We start from the raw sequence: 17,241 nt of genomic DNA, 5'->3' as shown, positions 1-17,241 counted from the left end.
AATTCTTTTTCATGAAGTGCTACCGACGCGTGGCTGATCCACTTATCCTCGTGCTTTCTTATATAAAAAGCTTCGATTACTTCGCGTGTCAATTGGTGCCTGTGTCGCCATAACACACTGGTGTTTTCAAAAAGTGGACAGCATTGCGCCTGGGTCTTATCTTTGTGGGTCGCGCAATGTCGAGTGATATGTGCATGAGGGTTGTTTTTGAGCGAACTCCGGTGTTCCATCAGACGAACATTGATGCATCTGCCTGATTGGCCGATATAAACGTTGTCACATGATAATGGCAATGAGTACACAATTCCTGTCTTGCACGGGACAAAAGGCGAAGCATGCTTAACATTGCAATATCTGTCAGACTTCTGACCGGACAACCTTCTTTCCACCATGTTACACAACTTACCAAGTTTATTCGGAGCGGAAAAAAAGGACTCTAACCCCGAAACGCCCGGCAACATTCTTTAAACCATGTGATAAACGGTGGATATATGGAATCACAGCAGTTTTCATTTTTTCTTCCGCGAGCCCATCTTTTCTAGAAAAGATGGGCTCGCGGAACTTTAGCTCTCTATCTGTACGCACTTCGCTTGCCCCACTCCCTGAATGCTGTAGCCCTCTCTCCGTTCTTCTGAACTTCTCTTGTATCATTGAGCGTACGTGAAATACCGCTTCTTCCCCTTTTAGTACCTGGCCTTCGCCGTTTATGACATGACGTTGTACTTCTTCGGTCTTTTTCCTTGGTTCCTTTACATCATTCCAAAACTTTCTCGGCGCGCCTTTATCCTTTGCCCGTATATTCGAGACCCATCGCTCACTTTCTCGTTTAAGTTTTTGCTGTACAAGTTTTTGTACTTCCAGCTTCTTAAAGGGAAGCTGAAGCGCTTTCCAAAAAATGTGAGTTAGATTAACAGGTATATAGTTTCTTGCGCGCTGATTCCGAATATCACATTGAAATTTATCGTACAGGAGTCCAAGTGGCATTTATCTTGCAAAAAGCGCGGCCCCGTTTGAAAGCCGCGCGCTTTTCGTCTTTTGACGCCCCTGATTGGTTGCGCCCGTCATGACGTCAAAGGAGGACACCCTTCGGCCGCGCGGGTTGTCAGAAGCATTGCGAACGATCGCACGGTTGCCTTTGCGGAAATTTAGCTTGCAGTTTAATTTTCGCACATGACTGGAAGTTTGTTTTATATATTTCCCGTGCTGTTGGTTCAATTATCTTGGAGCTTGTATTTGCTTTACACGACAGAGAACCCCAAAGCAGTGACTGTGACGTCGACTAGTGGGTTCCATCAAAATATTTTTGAATTAGGCAACCAGCATAGGGGGATTTTATACCTTATTTTAATATTAGGTACTGCCTTAACTGTTTCTTATTTTACACAAAACCATTTATGCCGAAGATTAATGGGCGTTTTATAAACAATCTACCAGCGAAAAGCACGTACGTGCACTGCGCGAAAAAATAGCGTTCATGCGCCGTAAACGTATATGCGAGACACATCTTGCCGGTACACGCATAAACCAACAAGCAGACTCTGCTTCCACATTTCCTTTGTTCGTTGTCGCCCACCCCAGCCCCGTTACTCATCCCCGTACACAGACTCACACGCGCGCGCCATTTCGGCAGCGGCGCTACGGCGCCTCCGCGATCGCTAGCTGCACTTCGATGAGTGGCGTCTTACTGCTTCACATGCATTTATTCTGAAAACACTGCAGCATACTAGTGCCTGCTCAGCATTATTGGCTGTAGTAGGGCTTGATTTTCGCTTGTGCGTTGCGCATTCTGCTACAATATTACGGCCACCTCGTTATAATTAACAGACCAGTCGGACAAGGCAGTTACGTTGCAGTTACGTTACTTTAGGTAACAATCACCAAACGTTTGTGATAATGAATCGTTGGCCTGTTTCAGAATTTCTAGATTTAAGCATTTACCGCGCTAGCCGGACAGAGGCCGTATATTTACTCTTCGCTCCTAATTTTTTTAGTATCATCATTATATATATCACCAACTATCACTGGAGCACACTTGAGGTTCAGTGACAACAAGTGCTTGCCAGGTTATAATATGCAGCCACACTGAATCTTGGGAAAAAAATTAGGCCCCCGCAGTCAACACAAATTATGGCACGGTGGTGGTTCGGAGTGGTGTTTTTTTTTTAATTCCAGACAAACATCACCTTATCGTGACATGTATACTTGCAAAATAAGTAATCTGGTTGTCTTGGTTCTTTTACTTTGTAGGAATACTGTTTACCTCTTAGCCGGGAGAGAACTTCTATCAGGATTGGCCCCTTGTTTTAGTTTCGCCAAAAAATTGTTTTTTTTGAACACTGTTTTCAGCCCATAGGGAAAGAAAACCGACGCGTTTAACGAAACAAGTATTTCCTGAACAAATGTGACTTGGTTTCTGGAATGGAACGAAACAACCGCGGCCAAAGTACAGCAGTATTCCCCATCCTTCCAAAATCTAGAATCTGATGTGAACATTCACGTCTGTCGCATAAAAAAAAACGCATTGGAGCGGTTTACAAAGTATTTAACGTAGTGTAGTATATTCTCTGTCATCAAGCACAGCCACCTCGGCTGTCGCTTCCGTATTTTATCAAACTTCCCGGCGTGGCATTATTCTGCTTAGGAATACGGCATGATAACGTATGCCTCGTTTGGCGTTCGTGCATACTTTTTGAACACGAAAATTGTACAAATGAGTACTATCAACCCCAACAACGACAAGTATCATTCACAAGGAAACACGGCGAAAAGAGCATGGCCGAGGCGGCCGATCCGGCCGGAAGTCCATGTATGACGTTTTTCAGCCGGTTTTCGCCCGCGCTCTTCGGTCTTCCGGCATCGCGCGGCGAGATGGGGGCGGGGCATCGGGCCATTTTTGTTTGCTCATTGCGCCGCTTCTATTGCATGTATTGCGAAAATATTTCGTACACGGGAACTATTCAATGTGTACTTGCTGCTAGTCAACTTTTCTTTTAATTCTAAAACCGCTTCACCTTCCCTTTAAGGCCATACCAATTCCACCTCAAAGTTATTTCCTCTGTTTGCATTCCCACTCGCTTGACCTCCCTGTGCTCTCTCGAGGCTTGCTGCCTTTGTGTTATAGCTTTCTTGATTTCCTTGTTCCACCAGCTTCTAGGTTTTCTTTTCCTTTCCAGTAGTTGCGTTCTTTCGTGTTCCTTATCTTTTCTTAAATGAAACCAATCAGTTCGCTGTATTCCCAATCTTTCGTAGGTTGTCTCTCGATTTCCGTCTCCAGGCTTTTCGCAATATTAGCCATTTGCTGATCGTTTAATTTCAAGTCGTGTACCACCGTTTTCTGGTTTTGACCTTCTATTTTTCCAAAAGTCAATGTTATCCGTTTATGGTCACTTCCTAAGCTACTGGCACCTATTTCATCTATTTCCATTAGAGTCAACCTTTCATACACTCCTTCTGAAAGGAGGCTGTAGTCTATACTGGACTGCTCTTCCCCTCGTTCCCAAGTAATTTGTCCCTCACATTTATTCTCTCTGTCTACAACAATAATATTATGTTCTTCACACATATCTAGTACGAGTTTGCCGTTGGGGTCTGTGTATCCGTCCAGGTCCTCAATGTGGGCATTCATGTCTCCCTCTAGAATATCACTTCTCCCGATTGTCTTAACTGATCGAGGTCCCGCTTAATGCATCCTACCAGTTTTTCTTTCTTTTCTCTAACCTCCCTGTCATCACCTGACCACAGATAGGCGACTCCCAACAGTGTTTCTCTTCCCGCTATCGTGCCCTTAACCACATGTGTTCTTCGCAGTTTTCGTTTACTCTGTGCCAATTGGCTCCCGGTTGAATAAGCATCCCGACCCCTCCCCCCTTCTAGTACCTACCGTTCTGTTACAGCCTTGCCATATATATTCATGCATTGCTGGGGGTTCTTCTAAATCTCGAAAAAAAGTTTCTGTAAAGGCATATTCTTTAGTTTTTTTCTTTTTCTAGTTGACTGCGAACCTCTAACCATATTTCCCGTGATCTGCCACCGTCCATGTTTATGTAGTTAATTTTAGTCACCCCACGCTTTTTCTTTCGGTAAATTCTTTTCCGATGTTTGGGATAAGAGTCGGTCACCGGGGGGACGTCGCTTGCCTCCTCGCTCGCCTGCATTGCTACCTCATGCCCCTTTCTAAGCTTTTGTGCGCCCTGTGTGCTAACTTTTACTTTCCTTTGCGCTGTACATTCGACTTCGATCGCAATCGCTTGTCCCTGCCGCATTTTCACTGTGCCTGTTATTTAGTCCAGCTTTCGGGATGCCCTTGGCCCCACTAAAAAAGCTACCGCCCGCGCAGCTAGTCGCCTCCCCACCGGCTCCGCTACGCCCTCAGTGAAATGTACTCCGTCCCTAACAAACGCCCGGCCCCGCCCGCACGGTGCACTTCCCGGTTGAGGTCAACCACTTCAAAATTCATTGCTTTAGCGAGCGTCCAAATTTCCCTGTTGGCTTCTACCACTGCCCTTGCTACGTGGCCTCCTCTACCCTCAACTTCCGGCACCGTGCAGACCGCGATCTGGACGTCGTCCGAAACCGCCCGGAGATTGACCCCCTTCGCCACCTGCTTCGCTATGCCTCGTCCTCTTCCCTGAAGCACCGCGTTTAAGCCCCCCATTATCACCACTAGGTGCTTCTCTGTCATTGTGTCCCACACCTGCTCTTTCGCCTTCTCCATCACCACGCTAATCGTCTTTCCAGGGAGCGTACTAGCCTTAACTCTGTTGTCCTCCTCTACCCTCTTTGTAATCACCTGCTCTGCCCTGCGCATGTTCGAGTCGCCCACAATGGTGACTCGCCGCTCCCTTGGTTCTTTTGGCTGCACAGGTGTTTTTACCGCCGAGGCTTTCGCGCTAATTGCCTCTGAGTAGCTCTTGCCCGGCGACGACTCCTTCCCTTCTTCCACGACAGCGTTAGGCCCTTCTCCGTGACCAGCACTGCCATGTCCGCCCGCTGCCTCATGCTCGGCGGCCCTGGCCTCCCCTTGTCTTCCCGCCTGGGAGCCAGGCACCCTCGGTGCGCTTGCCCCGTGGCGTACGCCATTGCTTTCCGGAATGGCATCCCTCGGCACACACACGCTTTCTACCTGGGCTAGCTTCCCTTCCAGCACCTCCCGCTGTTGCCTTTCGGCTTTCAGCTCCTCCACTAACCCGTCCACCTGTACCTTCAGTTGCTCCTCATCCTGCTCTAGCCGGTCGAGGCGCGACTCCATTACACACATTCTACACATAAAGTCCTGCCCTTCCGCATCCTCAGCTGTCTCGAACCTTGTATCCTCGAGTGGATACTCCCGCTTGCACATCATGCACGCAACGCCCGGCTTCTTCGTCGGCATGTTTCAGAGCTACCTGACTGCCGTCAACAAAGTTATTACTACCGCTTTCTCCCGCACGAGCTACGCTAGAAAAGAAAAGACAAACACCGTGCGATGCTTGCCTACAGTATCTTCCTTTGTTGGTGCACTGCCAAAAAGGTGCTTAAACACACTACTAACACTAAACGTTACTTGTATTTACTCTACAGCATTACCTCCCTAAGAGAAAAACAAAACAGACTTATCGCATTCGCTGTCTGGGCCATCGTCGCTGCGCTGGGAACACACGTCCGTCGTACTTTCGCTGGGGGCGCCACCATTCGTAAGTTGGCCACGAGTAACCGCGTGTACTATAAATATATGCCCCCTGCTTCTGAAGTTTCGTCGCAATTGCGTCTGCCCTGTTTTTATTCTTAGCTTTTCTTTAACGTGATTTAACGCATCAATGCGAAAAGTAAATTAAGTTGAAGTGCGATCCAGCGTCGACGGCGAATGAGGCTGAGAGACCTTTACTTAGAAGCGCCAGCATACTGTTTACTTATGAATGCGAGCATACCTTATAAACAGCTGCGTATTTAAAATGTTCTCAATCCTGGTATTAACGCATTCTGATAATGGGTTCCTCCCGCCCTAATCACATGCAGTATTATGAGAAGTGATAGCTTTCACGTGTTGGAAAACCATGCTTATAACACTTTATGCTTCCGGGCTCACCTATGCGAGCAGTTATTGCCAGACCGGCCAGAGAACGTGTTTATATTTGCGCCTGGGCAAAGAACGACTATGCGTATGTGACCGAAGCATTACAGGACTCTGGTGATGTGCAAGCTTTCTATCGTTGCAGTGCGAAAAATTGAGGGAGGGGCGTGAAGGGGATAAAACACAAGTAAGCCGGACAAGAGCGGTCCCATTGGCTTCTATTCGGCTCGTTTCTCACGCTCTGCAACCCAAGTATTCAAGTCAACTAAATGGTCGAGCAAGAAATTTTATTCCAAACCTTTGAATTAAATTATCACCCAGGTATGCAGTTGTAGCGGACGCCCGTTAGTGCCCCTATAGCGACACCACGGAGCTGATTTCGACTTCTGCCCGTACAGTGCTGGGGGGGGCAATGGGGCGGCCAACAAAGCAGCTCGAGAACTCATACTCCGAGCAGGCCGGAGCATCTTCTCTTTACATGGAGCCCGATCAGCCCGAGAAATTTCGCTTAGCTATCAGGATTACAGTAAGGATTACGGCGCATTACCGCCCCACCCACCTCATATTCCCGCTGGTTCATGATACATTCTCTAAGACCGCTTATGACGTATCATTCAAACAAACACTTTGCCCTATCGCGACAAACTGCACCTTATTTACCCGCCCTGTATCCCTCCCCCAACTGTCTCTCATGTGGCATGAAGAACACCATCATTCACACTATGTGGACATGTGGACATGGGCTGAAAATATCGGTCACCGCCCCATCCTGAATGGCATTTGCAATAAAGTTTACCTGTCGTTTAGTTCGCGTCCATCGCTTCCATGACGCGAGGGCGCAATGGGTGCGATTACGCAGTCGAGCGCTTTCACAGTCCAATGCTTTGGTATTTGGGGCTTTTATAATTTGATTACGAGGTTTAACGAACCGCGCCGATGTCACACAGGCGATGAGGCGCGCTGTACTGGAGGGCTGCGGATTATTTTTGACCACCTGGGAATCGTTGTGTGCGCCGAAATCTCAAGCACACGGGCGTTTGCGCTTTTGTCCTGCATCAGAAAAGCGGCCGCCATGGCCGGGAATCGTATCCGCGTCTTTGGCCTCATACGCACAATTAGGAGCGCCTTTCAAACTAACACGAGTTTCGCGTGCCTAACGTATGATGGATCACTTCTTTTCCCGCAATGTACACGGGAAGCCGTCCCGCTTGGCGTTTGCCAATGTTTGCCATTTCAAGTGTTATTAATTACTTAAAAATTAATTTTGGCTATGTCGGGTACGCCGGGAAGCCCTCGAAAATCCTTGAAACGGCACCGGGCTTAAGCGGACACTGAAGTGAATTTGTCAAGCCCCCGTTTTTGCTTGCACTAAGTAGACTGGCTCAAATGACCACACTTTTTATCGTTTATCCGGGCGATAAGGCGGCATTTGTTTTATAAAGCCTGAAAGAAGAAAAACTGCCACTCGCGGTTTGCGGTGGCTCACCAACTAACCGCAGTGACGTCAGGTAAAGGTGCTACCTGGTTGGAGAATATCCAATATTAGCATTCAAAGAAGTTTCGGCTTCGGTTCTGTGAAACATCATGCTTGACATCAGACGTTATCGTTGGATGGGCATTCTTGATATCTCAATAATAGCCATACCACGCTTCTGTCATGTTGTCGGCTCTAAAATGCCTGAGATAAGCCTACCAGGACCGCTTGGAATTGTAGTATAATCACTAGCCGCTCGGCTAGTGATTATACTACAATTTCAAGCCGTCTATCTACTTATCTACTTAAAAAAAAAAAGGATGCACCCTCGGGTGCATCCTTCGAACTTGCCACTTCAAAGTAACAGCCTAGTGCTCCAGACCACTCGGACACGAGCCAGCGTTGCCAGCTTTAGAAATATGAGGTATATAATTTAAAACCAGTTTACACTTAATTTAGTTTTATAATTTCAAGCAGCTTAGATGACTATTTGTTGTATTGCGCTCGTGCAGACAGCATCCCACAAACTTCCACAATATCTCACGTCTAGCAATTGCATTTCTTAGACAGAAAAGCGTTCGCAGATATGTGGTCGTGCTGCTTACTGCTGTGCTTGTTCACCCAGCGCAAAAAAGTGCTTCCTGCTCCCTAGTTTTACGCTGTGCGGTAAATGTTTCAGTTGATTTTGTTTACTTAGTACTTATAGTATAAACTTCGCTGACTCTTCTCCCGCCTTCAATTGGCCTTAGATTTTCTTACTAGCGTACCAGTCAGCGAATCGTCGCATGTGCGCTTGTGCAGCTCTTGTGTGGAGCGACCTGGACTTGGAGCTTGCTACAGTGTACAAACTAACAAACTAAAGAGAGGCACATTCTTTCATTCACAAACGTGTCGGGGCTTAATTTCAACTGAGCGAACGAATTGCGACGACCCATCGGCGGCTGGTGGACTAAACGCTGGGCCGACTGACTCTGTCCGAAGGTCGGCGAGCCGTGCAGTCGCGCAGTGAAGCCAGGTCATTTTTTCGTGATCGTGACGTCACACGAAAACGCCACAGAAAATGGGCGAGGATGCAGGGAGGAGGACAGCATTTTCGAATTGATTTTTTTTAATAAATAAATTCGCATAAGCGCACCCAGAGTGGTCGAAACGTGGCCTAGGGACTTCGGACTACAATTTGCGCTACTAATCCAGCAATGTTTACAAATCACTTCAGTGTCCCTTTAAGCCTTGCTTGGTCGCGCTTTAGCCACAGAACATCCCGTGCCAATCAGTTCTGATAATGTCGGTGGCATCGAAATGCTTTTAGTAAACATGCACATTCCTAGAGTTATAGCTAAAACCACCAGCTTCCAACTGCGGTATGGCTCTTTATAATTTCTCTCGGAGCAGGGCGCTGGTCGGAAAATAAAATGACGACCCATTTTCGTTTATGATTTTGTATTCGTAACGGCAGCCCGTGACACGGACACCACGTCTTAGGCATTGTTGATCCCACGTTTCATGTCGTCTACCTTGTGCGCGGTGCACATGCACATGAAGTTCGCATGGCACTGCAGATATAAACTTTGTTGCTGAGAATGCCACGCGCAGCACACTATACCTTCGGGCAGCCGCCGTTGCCACGGCACGTCGGCTGCGGCAGGCCTGATAGGAAGCGACCACTGACCACCCCTTTACGACCGCCTGCGCCCCGTAGCCACCGTGCTTGGCAGCATATCAAGCTCTCCACTGGAGTAACGCGGAAGTTTCGTGACCAGAAGAGTATGGAAGAGCTCTGTTAATACGCAGCACTCCACTGTAGAGTGCCTCGTAGCGGAAGTGAGTTTCGTACGTCTAAAACACCAATTTCGAAAATAATTTTGAGGGTGTTCAAAATGCTTATCAGGTCATCTTTCTATTCTAGTGAAATGTGTAGAGGGGAACCACCCTGTTTTTGACGACAATATGAACTTCGTCGAAGTCAAGTGGCGGAATGCTTGCACCCCTCAAGGCCAACGACCAACCACGAAAAATCCCGATGCAACGGTAAGACCTCAGCAAAGAACAAATCAGAATAAATCGACGGGGACGTAGCTCCTTCCCCTCGCCACTTCGCTGGGTGTAGCGCGAGTGCATAGAAACAACAGAGGTGTAAAACCTGACGAGGCGGTTTCTGTCATGTGGTACAGAGCTAAAACACTCAAAGCAGACCTTAGCGCCCATTGAACTTATGTTCATAGGTGCCACGGTGACTGCGTGTGCGCCAGGTAAGCTTTCATTCCAGAAGAAAGCGGCCGGTGTAATCTAGAGCCCTGGTATAATATTCTATCAACGTCTAGAATATTTTCTGAATAAGAGTTTATTAAAGACGACAGTCTTGATGGGATTACTTAAACCCGAAAATTTTCGCCTCACTGTCTGGCTGTCGGTCTGTCCCTGAATTCAGCCACCCAGCCAAGAATTGAAAGAAAAACGAGAAGTTTATATGGACAAAAACCAGTGGGTCGAACCGAAAAAAAAATAGCGGTTGTGTTAAGGTTTGTATTCTGGAAATAATTTCATTCTGGTTTAGCACCTGTTCAACTAAATTAGACCACACCGGTCTGTGAACCGGTTTGCAAGCCTTTAAACGGATCGGGAACCGGTTCGCTAAGAAAAATGACTAAGTGTGAAAAAAATCGACCTTTGTAGTTCAAAGGGACCAGGACCGAAAAATGGAAGTTTGGTTCATGTAAAAGACGGCTTTATCTTAATAGCAAAGATCTCCACTTCATTACGAACTTTGAACAAGTAGGCTAGATAATCAGGAAAAAATGCACTGACGATTACTGCGCTCCCTATACCGAAATTGGTCATGGCGCATATCTACTCGGTCTATCTATCTATCTAGTCTTCTATCTATATAGTCTTCGTGGTCATGGCGCATATCTACTGCGTGTCAGGAAGTGATCTCGCAGCGCGGCGCATGTTGTTGCAAATCATGTAAGAACCTCCCTGTAACCCAACCAAGAAGCCGAGCAGCCCTTTGGATCCAGGATATCAAATAAAAATCTCTCAAAGTAAACAATAAATAAAAGCCACGAACAAAAAATGGGCGGCTGGCGAAGGTGTGAGGGGGAGGCAGTGAGAGAGATGACACCATAGGAGTGCGTGCCGTCCTCCCCCTCACACTTTCGCCACACTTTCCTCCGCCGTTTTCTTTATGTCTTCACTCGCTCGGTTACAATTCCGGCGCCGGGGCCATCGCCGTCACCAAACCACAGTAGCGGCAGCCAAAGTGCTGCGCACTAATAGATTAGGTCGTCGCTGTTTACCAAGCACTTTCTTTCCCAACGTTTATGACTTCACGGGGACATTTTTAGGAGAATGCAGCTGCTGACCGAATCCACTACTAAGAATCAGGATAGGGAGATGAAGTAGTGCCGATTCTTGCGGACCGTTCCTCTTGTACGTTAACGTAGAGTTAATCGCAACGATATTTTTTTCATAATACGTACTATCATGATACGTTGAAATACGAACAACGGAGCGCGTGGCTTTCAGTACATGCTACGCATTGTTGCGACGAGCCACGTATGTGAGTGCGAATTGTGTCCAATCTGGGTATGGAAAAGCCATCGTTCGACGTGCGACCATTTTGGTTTGTGTTCCCCCGCGTTCACCGCCTGCTCGCGTGAGCGTTATTTAACCTCGTCGCGGCGATGATTGAAAACAGCGCACGCAGCCATATTCCTTAATTTTTACATTTCGAGCTCAGAGCTATACAGATGATGGAAAGACTATGGTCATTACATACCAATGTTGGACACGAACCGTCCTAATTTGTTAGTTGTGCGCATGCATGCGCGGCTCGTCGCCAGGATGCCCGGCATGTACTGAAAGCCACGCACTCCGTTGTTCGTGCTTTAATCTATCACCGTAGTACGTTACTCTGTCGTTGGGTGAAGTCTGTTGGGTGAAGTTTATAATCAAGAGACTATTTCTAATTGGTCTAGGTATGGTATCAGTCTGCTTGGAGCACTAAGAGGGTTCGAAGCCCATGCGTTCCATGATTTTAGGTGCGGAGTAGGACCGCACAATGTCCGTCCACGTCCGTGCGCATAGCATTTACAATCGCGAAAAATCACACAGGCGCCGGCAGGATTCGAACCTGCGTCTGGTAAACCAGAAGTGTTAAGTGTCAGTCGACTTACCAATTGGGGCTACGACCGTGAGTTAGTACCCGAGAGTCAAACGGCTTACTCCCTCGCCTGTAACGCTGCGGAGTTCCTTAGGACCCCCCAATGTCCGCCCGCGGCCATCCGTGCGCATACCACCATCGAGCGAAAATCAAGTGAAATCCGATTTGGGCCGCGAGGTGCAGTTTCATGTATGGAATAATCATTGTGCACCTCATGGCTCAAATCGAATGACGGTCGGGGCGAAAATCGAATATCACTCGGGGCGCAACTTGTATGTCATTTCGAATCCCCGTACTCTACACCCTCGCCATCATCCATGGAGTGGAAATACTGCCACTTTTCCTTCTAGTTTTACTTCTTAAAAGTATTTGATGCTGCGACACCATGGCGGCTTCTATGAGCTCATCCAGAGTGTTAGAGGCACCTAGTCTTAGAATCCTTACCGCCAGGGTGTTCCGAGAAAGACCTACTGCGGTTTTGATCCCTTTGAAGAGTATGATTTCAATTTTACCTCTCTCTGCTTTACCAAGTTTGAGATAGGGGGCAGCGAATAGCACACGCCTTATCACAAAAGCCTGAACCAATCTCAAAAGATTGGCCTCCTTCATCCCCACATCGTTGTTAAAAATGCTTCAGTAAACGGAACGTCTGGTTGGCACTCGCTTCAAGTCTCCTGATAGTTTCAGTGTTTTTACCATTTGTTTCAATGCTCTGCTTTTGGACTCTAATACTGTCTACGGTCGAAATGGCATTGCCGTTCACTCGTAAAGCTATGCCGTAGCTCTTGCTAGGGGGACTTTTGCTTTTCCTCTTTTGAGAAGGTAGAAAAACAGCCTCTGATTTTGCTCCCGAGCATTTCAACCTGATCGGCTTACGATATTTCTCTATTGTATGTATGAACCTCTGAAGTGTGCTTTCAGTTTGTTTATCACTACCCCTGTTCACCCACAGCGTGAAATCGTCCGCATGTATGGTGTAATGCAGGTATTTTGTCCAGCAGCCCTGGAAGCCCGATCATGGCCACGTTAAACAGTTTCGGAGAGAGGACGAACTCTTGCGCTGCCCCGCTATTCCCTAATTTAATATTTTCGAGCGACCGTCCTCCCAAGCGGATGGTTGCAGCCTGATTCGAGTAAAAACTCCTTACGTAGTTATGCGTCTTCACGCCTACGTTTAGTGAACTGAGGTTCTCGAATACTGCTTCGTGTTTTACATTATCGAAATCCTTTGAGACATCCCGCCCCACAATTACCCTAGTATCAAGAGTCTTTTTGTCGATAACCTGCTCTTTCAGCTGCAACATGACATTACATACCGACATGTGTGGCTTGAAGACTATCATAGTATAAGGGTACAGGTATTTATCTCCCGTGAACCTATTCAGTCTAGTTTGGATTACATGCTCCATCAATTTTCCAACACAAAATGTGATGGAAATTGGCCGGAGGTGCTCAAAGCTTTGCTTCTTCCCTTGCTTCCGAATGAAAAACAGGTTCGTCACTTTCTACACTAGCGGTATCTCTCCCTTGTCCCAGCGTTATTTCATATAGGGTGTTAGATTACTAATAGAACTGTTGTCGAGATTCCTGAGCGTCCTGATTTTGTCCGGCCCGGCAGCTATTTTGATTCTGAGGCGGTTGATTTCAGCCCCTCACTTCCGCGACCATGTTGAGACTGTCCAATTCCACGTTTTCCGAGCCCGCCCGTTTAGTCAGGAAGACTCTAAACTCCAGCACAACTGAGGTATCGATCCCTAACCTCGGTTAACAGCATCTTCGTCGGACCTTCATGTTTGTACACGAGCTTTTCAAGCTGCTGCCGAGCCTCTGTTTTAGTTTTCTCTGGATCTAATAGACGTCGGAGTAGATGCCATGTTCCGGCGCTGCTAATTTCCATCCATTTTATCCCAAATATTACCACAATTTCGCTTAGTCAGTTTTAAAGCATGCTCTTCAATTTCTTTGTTTAATGCAGCAAGTTGCTTTCGGTTATTCCTGTCACATTTTGCTGATATTTTGCTCCAATTCTTTCTTTTGCTTCCATAAACTCACAATATGGCTATTTTGCTTCCATAAACTCACAATATGGCTATTAAGAACTCTCTGATCATCTTCAAATTCAATCTCTTCGGTGGCATCCTGAACGTACTGCATAACCCCGTTATTCGAATCGTAAATTTTATTTGTCAGGTCCTGTCCTGACCTTATTCTTATAAAGGCGTCCCTGTTTGTAGCCTTAACTGTCCTCTTATTGACCACTGGCGGGCCATTCTGAACTATGAGCTCTAGAGGCCTATGATCGCTACCTAGGTCTTCCCCGGTGTCGAACCACGTGGCCTCGATGCCGCTACCGATCAAGGTTAGGTCTGGTGTTGTGTCTGCAGATACGCTATTTGCCTTCCTCGTCTGCTTCATCGGGTTCGTAATGAAGATCAATCCGTCAATCCACATTGTTGAATTTCATCCCATAGATTTCTCCCCTTAACCTGCGTGAATTTATAACCCCATGCAGGATGGTGCGCATTAAAGTGGGCCACTATCAAAAGTGGACTGCTTTTTGTAATAACCTTGGTTTTCCTAAAAAGATCTTCAAAGTCACATTTCCGCTGTTTGGGTGAAGCATACAGGTGCAGGGTGGAGAGATTTTTGTCTTTGCTCTTGCGAGGTATGACTTCTACCAAAACATGATCGACCCTTGCATTCCCCGTCTCGTGCTGCAGCCTTCTAATATTTCTCTTTACGAAGGTAGTAACTTGGTTATAGTTACTCGACCACGTATATGACGTGTAACCCACTAATGTAGCATTTTTCTCGGACTCCTGGTCCGCAATGACCTCCGGTAGATCGCCATTGGCCAAAAAGGTACGGGAGAATCCCCACACAGTTCCACTGCAAAACGTCTTGTTACTGCAGTGCAGAGCCATCTTGTTCGAGTTATTGGGCCTCTTCGTAGAGCTATTGGATCGGCTTGTCCCTAAAGTCACATTCACCCCTCATCTGCTCGATAACGTTGCCTACTTGTTTCAGCTGCTCAAGTACCATCTGAAACATTCCATGCCACAAGTGTGCTTCAGCCTCAAGCGCTAAATTATCCCTCCGTCATTTTCCCCGGATTCTCTCTCCTCGGCTTTCTTCTTCTTTACGGATGTTTCCGGTTCCGGCTCAGGTTTACTGGCTAGTCGTGTTTTAATCTCATCAAGTTGTTTCCGAAATTCCACATTATGCTCTTGTATAATTCTGTTTTGCTTTTTAAAAGCATTAATCAACTACCCAACTCACCTTTGAGAATCCAGCAGACTTTGGCTTTACTTGGGTGCCGCAACCATTGTCCTGAGGTTTCTTGCGGTGAGGCCCCTGTTTCTCAAGCGGTGACAGTCAAGGGAAGGATTCCGAATGCCTTCTCGAATGGCTGCGATTCTTGGATTTACTCTAAGAACGATCTTGGAACTAATCCTTCCTGCTGTGGCGCTGATTTTCGCGTCGGCCTTGAAACGCTCGTCTAGCTTCCTTGCTTCCTCTTCCAGCTCCGTCGCTTCATCTTCCAGCTTCGTCGCTTCATCTTCCAGCTTCGTCGCTTCATCTTCCAGCTTCATCACTGTCACTTCCTGATAATATAGGGCGTTGGGAAAAGTGAATTGCACCTCTGGTCCCCGGTAATGCGATCCTTACCACGCAGTCAGCACCTCGGCCCACAAGTGTGTTTCCTTGTCAAGGAGGTCTCCCCACATCCTCTGCACTTTTCATGCGGAGGAGTCGCACACGTCCGTTCGATGTCCCAGCTCACCACATTTGTAACACACTTCGTATCTTTTCTTGTACAGAAAACACTTCATCGGCGCCCCGAAACAGATCAGCCATCTCGGGACATAGTCGCAGCAAAGGTGATGATCGCGGAGTTTGAGTTGCCCATCCTCAGCACACACCAACAATGGGAGGATTCTGCCGGTGTCAGAAGGCCAATTCCACTTCTTTATAAGCAGCCTCAGATCGAGTCCGTGCTCTACTCCCTTGCCACAGCTTTCGGGTGCTACCATGTAGGGGGTCACATCGTACTCCTTCCCATCTAGCGTTATGAACTTCAGCGCCAACATTTTCTTGGTATTGTCCCCGTATGGCATTCTGCATATTAGTGTTCCCTTCTTATCGTTCACAACGATCCTGTCATCCTCTGGACCTTTTCGCCACGCATTGGCCGACGCCATCCTTATTGCTCCCCCCAACCACTGGCAGTGAGAGCTTTGTTAGGGTGAATACTCCTTGAGCCTGTAAGTAATCTTGTGATCCGCGTTTTCAAGGCGCGGCAAATGCGACGCCAACGAACACTCCGCGGGGCTTTCTTCCCTCCGCCTTCAACGAGGCTCCCCCGCTGACGCCATACTTGTTGCCAGGGCCGTAGCCAGAGGGGGGGTTTGGGGGTTCGAACCCCTCCCGAAATATTTTCGAGGGAGCGCGTAAGGAATACTTACTGTTGGTTTCGGCAGAACTACCCCCTTCCCAAAACCCATAACCCCCTCCGAAAAAATGTCCTGGCTACGGCCCTGCTTGTTGCTATTGTAGCCGGCCGATGCCATCTTGCCGTCTTCCCCACCCCCGCGGCCGAGGGACGTCATCTTTGTAGCGCTATCCTGGCGTGCCCGTTTTTGTAGCGCTATCCTGACGTGACCGAAGCTCTACGGCACGTTTTGACACATTCGTTACCCAGTCCGAGCTTTCAAATGTGGCGGATCGACATGCGTACCGTTTACGCTCACTTCAATCGCCATGGTCCCGCCACAGACTCTTCGCAACCCAACGCTGGGCCGTTCGGCCGTCATGCGCCGGCTGCCTCGACACTAGGCCTAATTTTAGGCTAAGCGAGGCGTATGGCGTGGCATCGCCTCCTGTATTTTAAAATACAGGAGGCGATGGGCGTGGTCGAACACAAAAGACGCAAAAAATCTTTCAAACATCCGGAACACACACGCAGCACTTTATCAACGTGCATTATCTTTTTCCGCCAGAGAAAATGGGCATTTCACGGAGTCGACGTGACACACGTCCGCTTACTCCGGCTCCCCAGCGGTGATTCTGCGGACGTGAAAAATTAGAATTTTCTAGACCGCTTTGCTGTTTAAAAACTGCAAAATATTAGAATACACAAAGTATTCGGATACTCATAGTCAAATTTTGCTGTAAAGAGCTCACACTCCGGACAAATGGCATAAGAACGGATACGAATTAGGAGACGATATTTCTCCCTTAATTTCTCAGAGAAAAATTCAGAAACTTTTTTGCAGACGTCTCTGCGTCTCTGCAGGTTTGTTTGCTTGTTTTTGTCAATTCCTCAAATAGCGCCATGACAGCTCCCCTGTCTATCACGATTACTACACCTTGGCCGGCGATGGATAGCTGTATGTAAAACGTGACTGTCCCAGAACTTCGTCTGCGTCAGGACGTTCATCGCGGGTAGTGCATGTTGACGGTAGATTGCTGCACGTTGTAGTCATTTGCCTAGCGGGCTTAGTGGCGCCGGGTTAGCATCGCGTCGTGTGGTCATCGCCTTGTTAACTCTTTGCG

At 47.6% G+C, this 17,241-nt stretch overlaps 1 long non-coding RNA gene across 1 annotated transcript in view; it reads left to right on the top strand.

Moving 5' to 3' along the window:
- Positions 1-17,241, top strand: part of LOC144157979 (uncharacterized) — a 53,618-nt gene that overhangs the window by 23,224 nt on the left and 13,153 nt on the right. Inside the window, exon 3 of the long non-coding RNA XR_013319919.1 lies at positions 9,430-9,551. This is a non-coding gene — a long non-coding RNA (uncharacterized LOC144157979). The remainder of the gene's footprint in view (positions 1-9,429; positions 9,552-17,241) is intronic.

Source organism: Haemaphysalis longicornis, unplaced genomic scaffold (assembly GCF_048455015.1).
Source record: "Haemaphysalis longicornis isolate Haplotype H1 unplaced genomic scaffold, Haemaphysalis longicornis Haplotype H1 scaffold_10, whole genome shotgun sequence".
Lineage (NCBI taxonomy): Eukaryota > Metazoa > Arthropoda > Arachnida > Ixodida > Ixodidae > Haemaphysalis > Haemaphysalis longicornis.
This window is presented reverse-complemented; position numbering and strand designations above follow the sequence as displayed.